This window comes from Mercenaria mercenaria, chromosome 14 (assembly GCF_021730395.1).
Source record: "Mercenaria mercenaria strain notata chromosome 14, MADL_Memer_1, whole genome shotgun sequence".
NCBI classification, from domain to species: Eukaryota; Metazoa; Mollusca; class Bivalvia; order Venerida; family Veneridae; genus Mercenaria; species Mercenaria mercenaria.
The window spans coordinates 4,390,553-4,408,316 of NC_069374.1; the positions used below are offsets into that span (position 1 = coordinate 4,390,553).

Below are 17,764 nucleotides of genomic sequence, written 5' to 3' on the forward strand. Positions count from 1 at the left end.
TTGACGGTCGGACGAGTTGTCACATGTTTTCGCGACTTCAAACACTGCGCTTATCGTAGCAAGAGTTAATATAAAAATCCTCTCCGTATTGAACTGACTGAATACTTAACAGTAAAGATTATTCAGAAATCAATTTTTAGAAAAAGTACGCAACCATCCCTTTCAGCTGTGTTGCCACCATAGGAATACACAGTTCACCTGCAAGAATTAGCGGGATGTCTTTCTAAATGGGATAACAATTCAGAAAGGTTAAATACCTGGATTCACAGATGGGATGAAAGTGATGATCGCACGTATAGTCATCCCATCTGTAGTGATGGTGAACAGCGTACACTCCACAGTCCTCGAGTTGACCGCCGCCAGGCTGACCTGGACCCCATTAGCTGAACTGTGGCTTTTCTGACGTTCCATACCTTTAATATTGACGTTCTTACGAATGTCGACAGTAACGTAGTTTTGGGACAATTTTTAGAACGTTTGTGTATGATTATATCTATCTTCTGTTCCTTGTATTCGGAAGGCATTACGATAACTGTGTATTATTGATAAACTTTTCATTTTATTGTCATATTTTGCATTGTCTGTAAATATTGGATTCGTGCTTTTTTTATGCTACAGATTTTACTTGTACATTTTCACCCTTGTAAATAATATAAAAAGAAATATAACTAAATAATGAAGTACAAAATACAAACTATTTCACAAAAGACATAAATAACTTTGAAAAAATAATTTGATCAATTGTATTCCAGTAAGTAAACAAGAAATGACAAAGTCATAAAAAGCATGTTTGTGTGTACTTTGTTGTAAGTTCTGAAATTTGAGAAGAGACTTTTGTTTGTTTGACTGGGGTTAAACGCCGTACTTTCTTTTTCAACAGCATGTCAGTTATGTAACGGCGGGCTGTTAACTTAACCTGTGTTCTCCACAAGTAACTGCCAAATTCCTCGTTTGAATCATCAGAGGCGGTGGTCCAGTAATTTCAGACACAATGTCTTTTATCAAATTATCACGGAGAACATACGCCTCGAGGATCGAACTCACGACCCCGTATATCTGCGCTGTCCATATATTGAGCTAAGGGGGCGGGCTTGGGAGTATGTGGTGATATTTGAGGATGGGTGTGGTGTTTAATGAAGAGGGATGAAAGCGAGGTTTAATGTTGGGGGTAAGGTTTGGTGGTTGGGCTGAGGTTTGAGGTAGGGGGTCAGATTTGACGGTTGGAGTGAGATTTGAGGGTGGATGGTGAGGTTTGAGGGTGGATGGTGTTTAATGGCTGGGAAACATGAGGATGGATGGTGAGGTTTGATGGCTGAGGTGAGGTTTCGTTGTTGATGTAAGGTTTGGTGGGGGAATGAGGTTGGAGGGTGGGCGGGGTGAGGTATGAGGATGGGGGTTGAGGTTTAATGAAAAGGATGAGGCTTGAAGTGAAGATGAGGCTTAGGTGAGGGTTTAATGTTAGAGGATGTGGGTGTGAGATTTGAGGGTGGGAGTGAGGTTTGAAGCTGGGAGTGAGGTTTGAAGCTGGGAGTGAGGTTTGAGGCTGGGAGTTAGGTTTCAGAGTTGGATGATGTTTGAGGTTGAGATGATGTTTGAGGTTGAGATGATGTTTGAGGTTGGGATGATGTTTGAGGTTGAGATGATGTTTTGGGGTAAGAGTGAGGTTTGAAGGTGGGAGTGAGGTTTGAAGGTGGGAGTTAGGTTTGAAGGTGGGAGTTAGGTTTCAGAGTTGGATGATGTTTGAGGTTGGGATGATGTTTGAGGTTGAGATGATGTTTGAGGTTGAGATGATGTTTGAGGTTGGGATGATGTTTGAGGTTGGGATGATGTTTGAGGTTGAGATGATGTTTTGGGGTAAGAGTGAGGTTTGAAGGTGGGAGTGAGGTTTGAAGGTGGGAGTTAGGTTTCAGAGTTGGATGATGTTTGAGGCTGGGATGATGTTTGAGGTTGAGATGATGTTTGAGGTTGAGATGATGTTTTGGGGTAAGAGTGAGGTTTGAAGGTGGGAGTTAGGTTTCAGAGTTGGATGATGTTTGAGGTTGAGATGATGTTTGAGGTTGGGATGATGTTTGAGGTTGGGATGATGTTTGAGGTTGAGATGATGTTTGAGGTTGGGATGATGTTTGAGGTTGAGATGATGTTTGAGGTTGGGATGATGTTTGAGGTTGAGATGATGTTTGAGGTTGGGATGATGTTTGAGGTTGAGATGATGTTTGAGGTTGGGATGATGTTTGAGGTTGAGATGATGTTTTGGGGTAAGAGTGAGGTTTGAAGGTGGGAGTTAGGTTTCAGAGTTGGATGATGTTTGAGGTTGAGATGATGTTTTGGGGTTTGTGTATAGGGCGGCTTGACACATAAAGTATGTGCTCTTCACCACTGTACCTATGAGTCGTGCAACATCAAGTTGTAAAAATGAAATGAATGAACTGGCACGCAGAAAAGTGCCATTCAAATATTCCACATGACATTGCAAACACAACCAGCCGTGTCCAACTGTATAAAAACAGTTTGGTTAATTCCGAAAGACACGCATCAACACATCCCGACATGCACCAACAGTAGCCCGATGAACTCCCCGGAAACAATACCAGATAAATTCCCTTGCGAAGAATTAATGGCAAGTTAAGGCCTTTACGCGCGCGCAACGCTCCTTGCCTATCCGGCCCGAATCCGAAGCAACCCCCAAGCAAAACTGTTCACATGTCTTCTTCAACGTTAATATCTTCCATGAAAAAGTGATTATGGAGATTTTTGTAAACCATTTGTTTTAAATCATTATTCATTATTCAGTTTGTGTAAGGACCTGGCTGGATCCTTATTGAATGTGGCCACCAGTTCAACCGTGTAATCACTATGAATATCGTAGATGATAAGACAAAAGTGTTATGTAGTAATTGTGATGACCATCTAATCTGCCTTCTGTTCCCAAAAATATTTTATATTATATGTGTCATTGGTTACTTGCATTTGATTCAGATCAAAACGCTGCTGTTTGCCACCCAAAAAACATCTACTGATTCAACAAGCAATCTATCCATCCTAATATCCATGCGATCATAAAACAATTCAGGCGGCGAGACCACACCCGAAATCCGAAACCACACTAACCTATATCTCAACCCTAAGACAACAACAACAATCCTCTCCAAATTGTGACAATGCGAGATACTTACCTTAACACAATGAGTGAAACCATTAGGGCACCGCCATAGAACCATGTAAACTAAAATTCCGAATTCCGAGTATGTATCAAATTTTCGTCCGAATTTTGGACAGAATCTCTAATATTTAAACAATTTCAACGATCAAAAGCTTCTAGATCACCCATTCGTCCAGACCCCCGGTCATACCGTACGAACCTCACCTGCCCGAACTAAAATGGACCAAGCAGAAATGCGCCGAACCGCCCCTCCAACATGCAGAGATACACCGCAACATAAAATCAAGCAGAACCAATTACCAAAGCATGTTCCGGATCTTGGAAAACTATCCCGGCAAAAATATCGTCCAACGGACGTAGCTGACCCCCAAAAAACTCAGACAAGCATCAAATATCAGTATCTAATCAAAAATTTTAGTTAATATATTAAGAAATAAAGCATACAGTAAAATCTAATATGAATCATAGAGTGAACAGGTGCTGGAAACAACCGTACGTTGCATCAAACTTCCATATACCTAAAAATGTAAACATGCCCGCAAGATCTCATTCCCAGTTATACACAGTGTTCGTTATTACTAGATGTAAGCGTCCACGACCTTGCCTCCAAACGAACGAAACCAAGCAGAGATGCATCGAAATGCAATAAAATTATATACAGACACCTCTTGGAATACTGAAACAATTTATAAACACCTGATTAACTCCGGAACGTTAGATAAAACCCCGTCGATTACCAAGCCACTACAATCTGACACGCGTCCGAGGTTAGTATCTAATCAAATATTTTCAGTTAATGTATTTAGAGTGAAAATATATGGTATTATCAAATACGGGAGTGTAAACCAGCAGTCCATGAAGCCGAAATGCCAGTTAGAGACAACTGCATTGAAAAACAGCTGGGCACCGTCTTAGAATTATACGACCTCCAAACACATCCGTAATTCAGTGTGCTCGCAAGTCATGCAATCACCCGCCATAACTACACACAACGTAGTAGGCTCCCAGAAAAACTCGGGCAAGCGTCAAATGTTAGTATCTAATCAAAATTTTTAGTTGATATAGAGTAACTTCGGGTATATTCGACACCTTAAGCATAAAAATGGTGAAACATTTTTCTATTCATTATGACCGATATAAACATTTAATGAAAAGGAAAGTAGACCTTTTCTACATCATCAGTATAAAACGCCGCCCAGTGATCGCATCTGCATCGTCAATATGATGGATTTTAATCTGATTGTTGTCGTCGTGTAATTTCGACATCTTTCGGCCAAATTCGACACCCTAGTGGAGTTTTAAAAAAATATTCAAGATGAACATTAATTATTTTCTGTATAACTACATATGTCTTTCAAAACAGCAATGTCGCAATACACATTACAGATAGTTTTATGCAGACGAGTTTACAAGCTCTAAGATTTCGGATATCATAATTCAAGCTGTAAAAGTTAAAACAAAAAACAATCTTAATTGTTCAGATTATGTAAACGCTGACTGATTTTGGGAAACAATTTAACAATTATACTGATGTTTATTTATTTATTTATCTATTTTATTCATTTATTTATTTATTTATTTAAGTCGTGTGCAGTACATGTTGTAAGTGGTGTACGGCAAGAAGAGTTCGTTCGAGTAAGAGTCTTTTTATGGCATACAAAATTCGCAGATATATGGATAATTCGCCACTTGCTCTATAGGAATTTCGCACAAAATGGCATCTCCAGTACAAGAAATATGCCAGCGTCTTGGGCAAGATGTACAGCTGACCCACTTGTCGTCCTTGCTGGCGTCTGTTGAGCAGCCAGGGCACGCCAACTTCTCATCGAAGTCGTTGTCGGTTTCTTTGAATGATGGCTCCTCAAAGGAATCGGAGGATGAAGATGAATCCGCCCTTCTTTTTTTAGTTTTCTTGTTCAACTCTCGAATTAATTTTTCAGCTTTTCTCTTTTGTTTCAACTCATCTCTCTCCTTTCGTTTTTTTTCTTTCTCTTCTAGTTTTTGTTTTCGCTTCAATTCGCGATCTTCTTTTCTTTGTTTCTTAGCTTCTTCTTCTGCCCTTTTTGCGTCCTCGCGTTCTTTAAGCATTTTCAGAGCTTCCGTTCCGGATAAAGCCTTTGGTAGCTTATTTCTCAGTTGATTTACTCCTTTTGATTTTTTAATTTCTGGGACGGACAGAATGGCGAATGACTGGGAAACTTTTTTCTCACGATCATTGCTTACAATGTTAGTAACACGTATCGGATCTACAGAAGACATTCTAGACGGCAAAGCGGCGCCTTCAACAACCGGTGATGTGCTCGGACCTGGTTCTGAACTAAGTGGGACGTCTGCGATAGGTTCAGACTGTTCTGAATTGGTTTGTCGGGGATTCACAACAGTAACAGGGCTAGACTGAGATGAACTGTTTGGTGAAATTTCAGTAGAACCAGAAGCAGCCTCGTTCTGCTTCACGTGTACTTTTGACGGAGTCAACTTGGTCATATCGATAGCACCTGTGTTCAGAGGAAAGAGACCACACCTTTGAAATCCATGTATGGCGTTTTCTATTTTCGTTACCTGGTACCATGTTGTACGGAACACAGACGGAAAATACTTCTTAGAAAAAGCTTCACCTAAATGTTCCACGTGCCAGAGTTTAACTTGTTTCTTCCAGGCAGATTTCATGGGACCGAAAAGTCCAACGTCGCATGCCTGAAGAATGTGCGTGGCGTTTGGCAGGAGACAGTATAAAATAATACCATTTTCGTTACAGAATTTAGATGCCTCGAGCGACATGTGGGTTGAGTGGCCATCCACATAGAGAATCACTGGCTTTGGAATTGACTTATCTTCTATAAATCGATTCAGTAACTTCAAAAATTCTACAAATAACGGAGTGTCCATCCAACCATTCTTAGTGTGTCCATACAGGGCCTCAGGAAAATCTTCGATTCCCGATTCTCTGAAGCGCTCACCAGGGTATACTATTAGTGGTGGTACAAAGTCACCGATAGCATTAAAACAAGCCATAACAGTTATTTGTTGTTTATTGCTACTAGATACCTGGTAAACATGACGCACCCCCTTTTCTGCTAGAACTTTTCCAGTGCTAACACACAGTGGAAAACCGCTTTCATCTGCGTTAAACACGCGCCTAGGGTCACGAATCATGGCCTCCCAGTCTGGTATTTCTTTTTGTAGGTAAGTTAGCAAGTTTGAAAACCAACCATTTACCATTTCCTCATTGATAATTGCTCTTTGGTAACCTAGGGCCATTGCGCTACGCTCCGTGATTTCAGGGTGCCGTCTGCAAAACCCATAGTACCAGTCTTTCCCTGGCAAATTATCCTTGAAAGGCGTGACGCGACCATCGTGGTCCAATACCCTTTTTACTTCTTGCAGTAATTCGTGCCTTTTTAATGGATAACCTATGCTTGCCATTAATTTACAGTAGTCAGTTAAGACTGCTTCCTCTGCAGAGGTCAGGACAGTTGATCGGCCCGATTTAGCACCCAGCGGTGCTTTACCCGAGATTTTGTCTATTAGGGTTGACCGAGGTACGCCAAATGTCGCCGCTGCCTTCTTTTTGGACAATGTGCCGTTTTCCACCATCTTAACGGCGGATGCTAGCTTTGATGGAGAATAACTTCGGTACCTTGCACCAATTTGTCTCGACATTTTAACCTGAAAGAAATGAAATTGTTTTTTTTCCCAGGTGTGATTGCTTAATATAACGATGATATGTTTTATTATTTATGTTATAAATACGTATATTTTACTCTACATGAAATTTTATTGTGTATTGATAATCAAATATCATCAATTCAAATTGGTTCCAGGTGTATACATGTGTATTAATTGCACAGGTGTTTTTCAATGCGCAAGTCAGTGACGTAATTAGCGACGTCAGCTCAGGTTACTTTAAGAATCTGCCTGGACGAAATTTGGTTAGCGTAATTAAAGCACTATATATGATAGAAAAACACGCTTAAACCACTTGTATGCCGAAAATATCCTTTAATGAAAATGTAATCGAATTTATTTTTGACAATGTCGAATTTGCACGACAATGTTATATCTTGTCGTGCAAATTCGTCACCCGTAGCCAAGGTCATGCAAGGAAATCGGGGAGATGTTATTTGTTTATAAATGTCAACATCAGATATAGTTCTGTTTATATTTCGGTTATATAAAATTAAAATGCAATTGTAAGAATAATTTTACATACTTTACCTTCGCTAACCGTTCTTACGGAAAACTGTAAACAGCGTTTTCGTTCAAAATAGATTTGATGGTTGTTCTTGCCCGATGAGCGTATCGGAAAAGGAAAGAGCGCCTGGGTGATCAAGATGTTCTCGTGATGTCATATATAGATATGACGTCATAGAAATGACTTAAGAAAAGTATTCAAGGACATTATGGGTTTCTCCACGCGGATATTAATTCGAGATGTCGAATATACACGACTGTCGAATTTACCCGAAGTTACTCTATTAAGAATTAAAGCATACAGTACTATCCAATTAGAATCAAACAGTGAACAGCTGCCGGAAACAACCGCACGTTGTATTAAATTACCATATACCCTGAAGATGTCAACATGTTCGCAAGGTCCCATTCTCAGTTATACACAGTGTGCGTCACCACTGGATGTAAGTGCCCATGATTTTGCCTTTAAACGAATGAAACCAAGCAGAGATGTATCGAAATGCACTAAAATCACACAAAGACATCTCGTGGAAATACTGAAGCAATTTAAAAACACCTGAGTAACTCCTGAACGCCAGAAAAAGAAAGAAAAAACTCCGTCGATAATCAAGTTACTGTTAACAGACAGGCGTTCGAAGTTAGCTTCTAATCAATTATTTTCAGTTAATGTATTTAGAGTGAAAATACATGGTATTATCAAATATGGGAGTGCAAACCCGCGGTCCATGATGCCGAAATGTCAGCCGAAAGACAACTACATTTAAACACAGCTGGGCACCGCCCTAGAATTATATGACTTCCAAATATAACTAACTGTAAGCCAGTGTGTGCGTAAGTTATGTAAAATCCTCAAACAAATTAAAAACAGTTATTTAAATGCCAAAAGGAAAGCATGGTACCGTCTTATACTGCAGCATTATAAACTGTCAGATTTTAACCAGTGTGCGGCATTACTTGTACTCTTGTTCCTGGACTAGATATGGTTATTTCTTAAATAAACTCCCCCTCACCCCTCAAAAAATAAAAAGAATTTGTCTATAAACTCTGTGAAAATATATCTACGTTTAACTAAAATAATTTCACGGCTGATCAGTAACTCTCAACCCTTATAATATGACGTTGAAACATGATGACGTCATCACCTAACTGTTGAAAGATTCGGAAAATAGACGTATTGTCTGTGTTATACATTCTGGGATAAAAACTGCCAGACCGTACGGAACATCATCACCATTGCAACCCCCTCCCCCCTCCGTTCCCAGGCTCGAGTACCCCAACTGCAAAACCTCGGCGCTGCGCATCCCTGCCACCTTATCACCAGATGCACAGTGTAAAGGATCGTGTATACGTTGGGGCACCGCCTTCTGATAGTCTTCAGCATGAAACGGACCTCCATTCCCCCCATGAGTGCTATGCAAAGCCCCACCATTATATAGGCACCCATATTGATGCACATCACAGGCTGATATGATACAGATCAGAATGAATGCAAAAAACAACATACAAGCCCATTTTGCTTTTATTTGATAAAAACCAGTCAGTCACTGTGATTGTATCCGCATTATAGCCACTATAAACTATATAGTTGCAGAAGCATGACTACCATATGATACATTCTACTAGGTAAGAAAATAAAACTGTATAGGAGCACAATACATTTATAATTTATATTGTTCAAAGGTAGAACGTATTATACATATGTTAGTACCCGGTACAGGCCCGCTCCCTCAGTAGAAAAACTTTGCTATAGCCTTCACCAAGAGATTACGCGGGACTTTTTCAACATTCTATGTTTGTGTATAGGGCGGCTTGACACATAAAGTATGTGCTCTTCACCACTGTACCTATGAGTCGTGCAACATCAAGTTGTAAAAATGAAATGAATGAACTGGCACGCAGAAAAGTGCCATTCAAATATTCCACATGACATTGCAAACACAACCAGCCGTGTCCAACTGTATAAAAACAGTTTGGTTAATTCCGAAAGACACGCATCAACACATCCCGACATGCACCAACAGTAGCCCGATGAACTCCCCGGAAACAATACCAGATAAATTCCCTTGCGAAGAATTAATGGCAAGTTAAGGCCTTTACGCGCGCGCAACGCTCCTTGCCTATGAGATGATGTTTGAGGTTGAGATGATGTTTGAGGTTGAGATGATGTTTTGGGGTAAGAGTGAGGTTTGAAGGTGGGAGTTAGGTTTCAGAGTTGGATGATGTTTGAGGTTGAGATGATGTTTTGGGGTAAGAGTGAGGTTTGAAGGTGGGAATTAGGTTTCAGAGTTGGATGATGTTTGAGGTTGAGATGATGTTTGAGGTTGGGATGATGTTTGAGCTTGAGATGATGTTTGAGGTTGGGATGATGTTTGAGGTTGAGATGATGTTTGAGGTTGGGATGATGTTTGAGGTTGAGATGATGTTTGAGGTTGGGATGATGTTTGAGGTTGGGATGATGTTTGAGGTTGAGATGATGTTTGAGGTTGGGATGATGTTTGAGGTTGAGATGATGTTTGAGGTTGGGATGATGTTTGAGGTTGAGATGATGTTTGAGGTTGGGATGATGTTTGAGGTTGAGATGATGTTTGAGGTTGGGATGATGTTTGAGGTTGAGATGATGTTTTGGGGTAAGAGTGAGGTTTGAAGGTGGGAGTGAGGTTTGAAGCTGGGAGTGAGGTTTGAAGGTGGGAGTGAGGTTTCAGAGTTGGATGATGTTTGAGGTTGGGATGATGTTTGAGGTTGGGATGATGTTTGAGGTTGAGATGATGTTTTGGGGTAAGAGTGAGGTTTGAAGGTGGGAGTTAGGTTTCAGAGTTGGATGATGTTTGAGGTTGGGATGATGTTTGAGGTTGGGATGATGTTTGAGGTTGAGATGATGTTTTGGGGTAAGAGTGAGGTTTGAAGGTGGGAGTTAGGTTTGAAGGTGGGAGTTAGGTTTCAGAGTTGGATGATGTTTGAGGTTGGGATGATGTTTGAGGTTGGGATGATGTTTGAGGTTGGGATGATGTTTGAGGTTGAGATGATGTTTTGGGGTAAGAGTGAGGTTTGAAGGTGGGAGTGAGGTTTGAAGCTGGGAGTGAGGTTTGAAGGTGGGAGTGAGGTTTGAAGCTGGGAGTGAGGTTTGAAGCTGGGAGTTAGGTTTCAGAGTTGGATGATGTTTGAGGTTGGGATGATGTTTGAGGTTGGGATGATGTTTGAGGTTGAGATGATGTTTGAGGTTGAGATGATGTTTTGGGGTAAGAGTGAGGTTTGAAGGTGGGAGTTAGGTTTCAGAGTTGGATGATGTTTGAGGTTGAGATGATGTTTTGGGGTAAGAGTGAGGTTTGAAGCTGGGAGTGAGGTTTGAAGCTGGGAGTGAGGTTTGAAGCTAGGAGTTAGGTTTCAGAGTTGGATGATGTTTGAGGTTGGGATGATGTTTGAGGTTGGGATGATGTTTGAGGTTGAGATGATGTTTGAGGTTGAGATGATGTTTGAGGTTGAGATGATGTTTTGGGGTAAGAGTGAGGTTTGAAGGTGGGAGTTAGGTTTCAGAGTTGGATGATGTTTGAGGTTGAGATGATGTTTGAGGTTGAGATGATGTTTTGGGGTAAGAGTGAGGTTTGAAGGTGGGAGTTAGGTTTCAGAGTTGGATGATGTTTGAGGTTGGGATGATGTTTGAGGTTGAGATGATGTTTGAGGTTGAGATGATGTTTGAGGTTGAGATGATGTTTTGGGGTAAGAGTGAGGACTGAAGGTGGGAGTTAGGTTTCAGAGTTGGATGATGTTTGAGGTTGGGATGATGTTTGAGGTTGAGATGATGTTTTAGGGTAAGAGTGAGGTTTGAAGGTGGGAGTTAGGTTTCAGAGTTGGATGATGTTTGAGGTTGGGATGATGTTTGAGGTTGAGATGATGTTTGAGGTTGAGATGATGTTTTGGGGTAAGAGTGAGGTTTGAAGGTGGGAGTTAGGTTTCAGAGTTGGATGATGTTTGAGGTTGAGATGATTTTGAGGTTGGGATGATGTTTGAGGTTGAGATGATTGTTTGAGGTTGGGATGATGTTTGGGTGGGAAAGATGTTTTGGGGTAGAGTGAGGTTTGAAGGTGGGAGTGAGGTTTGAAGTGGGGAGTTGAGGTTTGGAGAAGTTGGGAGTGAGGTTTTAGAGTTTTTTGGATGATGTTTGAGGTTGGGATGATGTTTGAGGTTGGGATGATGTTTGAGGTTGAGATGATGTTTGTGGGGGTAAGAGTGAGGTTTGAAGGTGGGAGTTAGGTTTTTAGAGGTTGGATGATGTTTGAGGTTGGGATGATGTTTGAGGTTGGGAGGTTGATGTGAGGTTGGGAGATATGTTTGAGGTTGAGATGATGTTTGAGGTGATAGGTTGAGGTGTTGAAGGGTGGAGTGTAGGTTTCAGAGTTGGATGATGTTTGAGGTTGGGATGATGTTGATGGGTGTTGAGGTTGGGATGATGTTTGAGGTTGAGATGATGTTTTGGGGTAAGAGTGAGGTTTGAAGGTGGGAGTGAGGTTTGAAGCTGGAGTGAGGTTTGAAGTGTGTGGGAGTGAGGTTTGAAGCTGGAAGGTGAGGTTTGAAGCTGGGAGTTAGGTTTCAGAGTTGGATGATGTTTGAGGTTGGGATGATGTTTGAGGTTGGGATGATGTTTGAGGTTGAGATGATGTTTGAGGTTGAGATGATGTTTGAGGTTGAGATGATGTTTTGGGGTAAGAGTGAGGTTTGAAGGTGGGAGTTAGTTTTCAGAGTTGGATGATGTTTGAGGTTGAGATGATGTTTTGGGTAAGATGAGGTTTGAAGCTGGAGTGTGGTTTGAAGGTGGGAGTGAGGTTTGAAGCTGGGAGTTAGGTTTCAGAGTTGGATGATGTTTGAGGTTGGGATGATGTTTGAGGTTGGGATGATTGTTTGAGGTTGAGATGATGTTTGAGGTTGAGATGATGTTTTGAGGTTGAGATGATGTTTTGGGGTAAGAGTGAGGTTTGAAGGTGGGAGTTAGGTTTCAGAGTTGGATGATGTTTGAGGTTGAGATGATGTTTGAGGTTGAGATGATGTTTTGGGGGTAAGAGTGAGGTTTGAAGATGGGAGTTAGGTTTCAGAGTTGGATGATGTTTGAGGTTGAGATGATGTTTGAGGTTGAGATGATGTTTGAGGTTGAGATGATGTTTTGGGGTAAGAGTGAGGTTTGAAGGTGGGAGTGAGGTTTGAAGCTGGGAGTGAGGTTTGAAGGTGGGAGTTAGGTTTTCGAGAGTTTGGATGATGTTTGAGGTTGGATGATGTTTGAGGGTTGGATGATGTTTGAGGTTGGAGATGTTTGAGGTTGAGATGATGTTTTGGGGTAAGAGTGAGGTTGAAGGTGGAGTGAGGTTTGAAGCTGGGAGTGAGGTTTGAAGCTGGGAGTTGAGGTTTGAAGTGGGAGTTAGGTTCAGAGTTGGGATGATGTTTGAGGTTGGGATGATGTTTGAGGTTGAGATGATGTTTTGAGGTTGGATGAGTTTGAGGTTGAGATGATGTTTGAGGTTGAGATGATGTTTTGAGGGAAGAGTGAGGTTTGAGGTGGGAGTTAGGTTTTCAGAGTTGGATGATGTTTGAGGTTGAGATGATAGTTTGAGGTTGAGATGATGTTTGAGGTTGAGATGATGTTTTGGGGTAAGAGTGAGGTTTGAGGTGGGAGTGAGGTTTGAAGCTGGGAGTGAGGTTTGAAGGTGGGAGTTAGGTTTCAGAGTTGATGATGTTGAGGGTTGGGATGATGTTTGAGGTTGGGATGATGTTTGAGGTTGAGATGATGTTTGAGGTTGAGATGATGTTTTGGGGTAAGAGTGAGGGCTGAAGGTGGAGTGAGGTTTGAGGTGGGAGTTATTTGAAGGTTGGAGTTAGGTTCAGAGTTGGATGATGTTGAGGTTGAGATGATGTTTGAGGTTGAGATGATGTTTGAGGTGGGATGATGTTGAGGTTGAGATGATCTTTAAGGACGGATGATGTTTGAGGTTGAGATGATGTTTGAGGGTGGGATGATGTTTAAGGACGGGATGATGTTTGAGGTTGAGATGATGTTTGAGGTTGAGATGATGTTTGAGGTTGAGATGATGTTTTGGGGTAAGAGTGAGGTTTGAAGCTGGGAGTGAGGTTTGAAGGTGGGAGTTAGGTTTGAAGGTGGGAGTTAGGTTTCAGAGTTGGATGATGTTTGAGGTTGAGATGATGTTTGAGGTTGAGATGATGTTTGAGGTTGGGATGATGTTTGAGGTTGAGATGATGTTTGAGGTTGGGATGATGTTTGAGGTTGAGATGATGTTTTGGGGTAAGAGTGAGGTTTGAAGGTGGGAGTGATGTGAGGTTTGAGGATGGTAGTGAGGACTGAAGGTGGGATTAATGTTTGAGGGTGGGATGATGTTTAAGGACGGGATGAGGTTTGAGGGTGGGATAATGTTTGAGTGTTGGGTTATGTTTGAGGGTGGGATGAAGTTTGATGGTAGGATGAGGTTTAAGGGTGGAATGATGTTTGAGGATGGGATGAGCGAGCATCAGAGAATTGTTGTTGCACATAAAATGATTTGATCTCATTTAGATGGTGGCAGTGATCAGGTATCAGTGATTAACGTCAATGGCTTTGAACAGAATATCAAAACGGAAAATAAAGTGACAGTATTTACCATTGCCATAAGCCCTCGACATCCATGTCAGAAAGCCCAATCCAGCAGTAGGATGCTAAATATAAAAGGAAAGAAATATAGGTCTTTATGTACAATCATTTCCGATGAGATAATCATTAAAGGCGGTGAACCCGTAAAGGCTTTCAGCATTTTCCGTTTGCTTACGTACTCTCCTTGGGGAATTCAGCACTTTCAGGTTATTACAAGTAGGCTTCTTTTAAAAAAGAAACCTAGGAGAGGCCCAGAGTTGTTGATTGTTATCTGGTTATATGATAGGTTTTGCTATAAACAAAAAACAGTTTCCCTGTTGCAGGTCACTGTGACCTATTAGGGTCATAGTCACTGTGACATGACCTGATGACTCAAAACCCATAAGTTCTTAGGTTATGATCAACTTCCGCCAATCGAGGACTGTAAGCCAAGCATTCCTAGTTACTGAAATCCATTGAAAAGGTTCAAAAGCAATCATTGCAATAATTGTACACTGAACTTGGCCCTGGGGAAAGCTGCGAAATTAGCATCTTACCATTTCTGCGAGAACCTCGCCTGCTAGGCTTGTTTGTCAACGGGTCCAAGAGAATAGCTTCCGAGAAGCTTTAGAAAAGCTTAGAAGAAAATCCCAATCAAACGGACGTCTGCCGGAAGTGAAAAAAATATATCATTTTTTTTAAATGATTTTTTTTTCCAGATATTTTTATTGTTAATGTGCTATTTGAAATTCTAAACATTTTATTTGTTCTAGTTTATTACTCATTTTGTCTAATTGTCGCCCTGTTTTGATCACGTGATTAACATCCTCGACTATCAGAAGCTTGGAAGAACTCTTCTTATTCCGGCAGATCTTCCGAACGGGGCAAACGAACCCGCCAGTTAAACTATAAATTCATTTAATTGAACGAAATACATTTTAACGTGATTCATTTCATATGCATACCCTTGAATACTGCGAACAAAGAATAGTAACAATATATCTATACATATTTTTGTTAATAACTGAACCGTTTCCAACATTTGTAACAATAGTATTACACTATATTTCTTTATTCTAAACGAACAATTATTTTCGTCTTAGAGGATTTCAAAACTTACTTGTGCGCAAGCGCATTGGGCCATTTTAGACTAGTCTGGATTACCTGCCCCTTCACTGTCACTGTTTGCAGTACGACGGGAACCAGACTAATTTTAGACTGGCTTACCGTAATTTGCGCTAGAATGTGAAATCTAACGCCGTAAAATTAGTGCATTAGTCTAAATTCTCCTTGTTTGAAAGCCAATACTATGGAGAGGTCTTGTCTTGATAGACATCTCCAATGAAAAATCAATCTTATGGCCGGAGGATGTTTAAATAGCTTGCAAAAAGTAATCGCACGGAATATGCCGATTGTCATTATTGGTCTACTACCATAACTCGAAGTTATTGCTCCAAATTTTTGGCATGATCAGGTCAAGATCTAACGGAGGTTTTTGTATAATTTATTATACCTCTTCTTTTGTTGCAGGAGTCAAAGTCAGTTAATCATTCCCCCATGTCCTTTACAATTTAAATCTGACAGCATGACATGACAGCACAAATAATGACATAAATTTGTACCGTGTCACGACAGCACGGTGCTGAAGACAGTGTTCTTGATGCACCCAGTGCCGCACTGTCACCATCGTGCCGTTAAATTTTCTGTCATGATAGTGTTGCTGTGCTGACAGAGTAACGCTGAAGTGCTATGGCAGATAATGTTTCGTATAGAATTTTTGCTGAAAAAGGAGGAAACTAATACCCCTAGAGCAATATCAGACACATGTATGAACTGAATTGAAATCCAGAAAGTTATTGTAGTAATGTTTTGGAAGAAAATGTATTATGAAAACATCTCACCTTTAGTTTTACGCAAAGTGTCAATAATGAACAAGTTTTCCTCCTCGGAATTCACGTGTATCAGATGGCCGTTATGCTGCCCACAGAAATGCTGGGAAAAAACATGAATCTCATAACAAAATAAAAATACTTTGTTAACATGTCTATGATTAAAACTTAACGCCAAATTTTAGGTTCATTCAATGCGTCATTTTTCTGCTTATTTGTAGACACGTTCTTATTAATATACCAGAGGGATTGAAATATTTATAGGAGTTAGTGGTTTTTATTTGTACTCGTTACAGTACAAAGGTTGATAATGGTATGTTTGTGACATCCAGTTAATAAAAGCCAGAAAATAGACAAAGGGTTTATTACTGCAAACAAAATTTTACATATAGCAATATTCACACATTGTCGCCTAGAAATGCAAAGTACTGAAAGGTTTAAATATGTTCTGAACAAATGTATAATGGTTACCGCTGCTTCAATGAAAGTCACGTTCTGTTCATAACCAATCAGGTAGCACGAGTCGTTGTATCTTGTCCATCCATTTTGACATAGGCATGTACAGACTGACAGAGAGAAACGCATATATTAACAAAAGCAAAGAGCTATACAAGATGTATTATTGGTTTTGCGACTTAAAGAACAATACTGTTCCCATTGACTCTACAGAAAGTCTGTGGTTCTACCTGGCTACCAGCCTGTGCCTTTGGTTCTATCCGGCTACCAGCATGTGCCTGTGGTTCTATCCGGCAACCAGCCTGTGTCTGTGGTTCTATCCGGCTACCAGCCTGTGCCTGCGGTTTTATCCGGCTACCAGACAAACCTTTGCCTGTGGTTCTACCCGGCTACAAACCTTTGCATGTGGTTCTACCCGGCTACAAACCTGTGCCTGTGGTTCTACCCGGCTACCAGCCTGTGCCTGTGGTTCTACCCGGCTACCAGTCTGTGCCTGTGGTTCTACCCGGCTACCAGCATGTACCTGTGGTTCTACCCGGCTACCAGTCTGTGTCTGTGGTTCTACCCGGCTACCAGTCTGTGCCTGTGGTTCTACCCGGCTACCAGCCTGTGCCTGTGGTTCTACCCGGCTACCAGCCTGTGCCTGTGGTTCTACCCGGCTACCAGCATGTGCCTGTGGTTCTACCCGGCTACCAGTCTGTGCCTGTGGTTGTACCCGGCTACCAGCATGTGCCTGTGGTTCTACCCGGCTACCAGTCTGTGCCTGTGGTTCTACCCGGCTACCAGTCTGTGCCTGTGGTTCTGCCCGGCTACCAGCCCGTGCCTGTGGCTCTACCCGGCTACCAGTCTGTGCCTTTGGTTCTACCCGGCTACCAGCCCGTGCCTGTGGTTCTACCCGGCTACCAGTCTGTGCCTGTGGTTCTACCCGGCTACCAGCCCGTGCCTGTGGTTCTACCCGGCTACCAGTCTGTGCCTGTGGTTCTATCCGGCTACCAGCCCGTGCCTGTGGTTCTACCCGGCTACCAGCCCGTGCCTGTGGTTCTACCCGGCTACCAGCCCGTGCCTGTGGTTCTACCCGGGGTTCTACCCGGCTACCAGCCTGTGCCTGTGGTTCTACCCGGCTACCAGCCTGTGCCTGTGGTTCTACCCGACTACCAGCTTGTGCCTGTGGTTCTACCCGGCTACCAGCCTGTGCCTGTGGTTCTACCCGGCTACCAGCCTGTGCCTGTGGTTCTACCCGGCTACAAACCTGTGCCTGTGGTTCTACCCGGCTACCAGCCTGTGCCTGTGGTTCTACCCGGCTACCAGCCTGTGCCTGTGGTTCTACCCGGCTACCAGCATGTGCCTGTGGTTCTACCCGGCTACAAACCTGTGTCTGTGGTTCTACCCGGCTACCAGTCTGTGCCTGTGGTTCTACCCGGCTACCAGCATGTGCCTGTGGTTCTACCCGGCTACAAACCTGTG

At 42.0% G+C, this 17,764-nt stretch overlaps 1 long non-coding RNA gene across 1 annotated transcript; it reads right to left on the bottom strand.

The window, feature by feature from the left end:
* Positions 1 to 258: 258 nt before the first annotated feature.
* On the bottom strand, positions 259 to 15,949 carry LOC128548337 (uncharacterized). The gene is made up of 3 exons (XR_008366952.1): positions 15,857 to 15,949; positions 13,987 to 14,041; positions 259 to 413 (listed from the first exon to the last, which is right to left on the bottom strand). It is a non-coding gene; the product is annotated as an uncharacterized LOC128548337 (long non-coding RNA).
* Between the last annotated feature and the right edge of the window lie 1,815 nt (positions 15,950 to 17,764).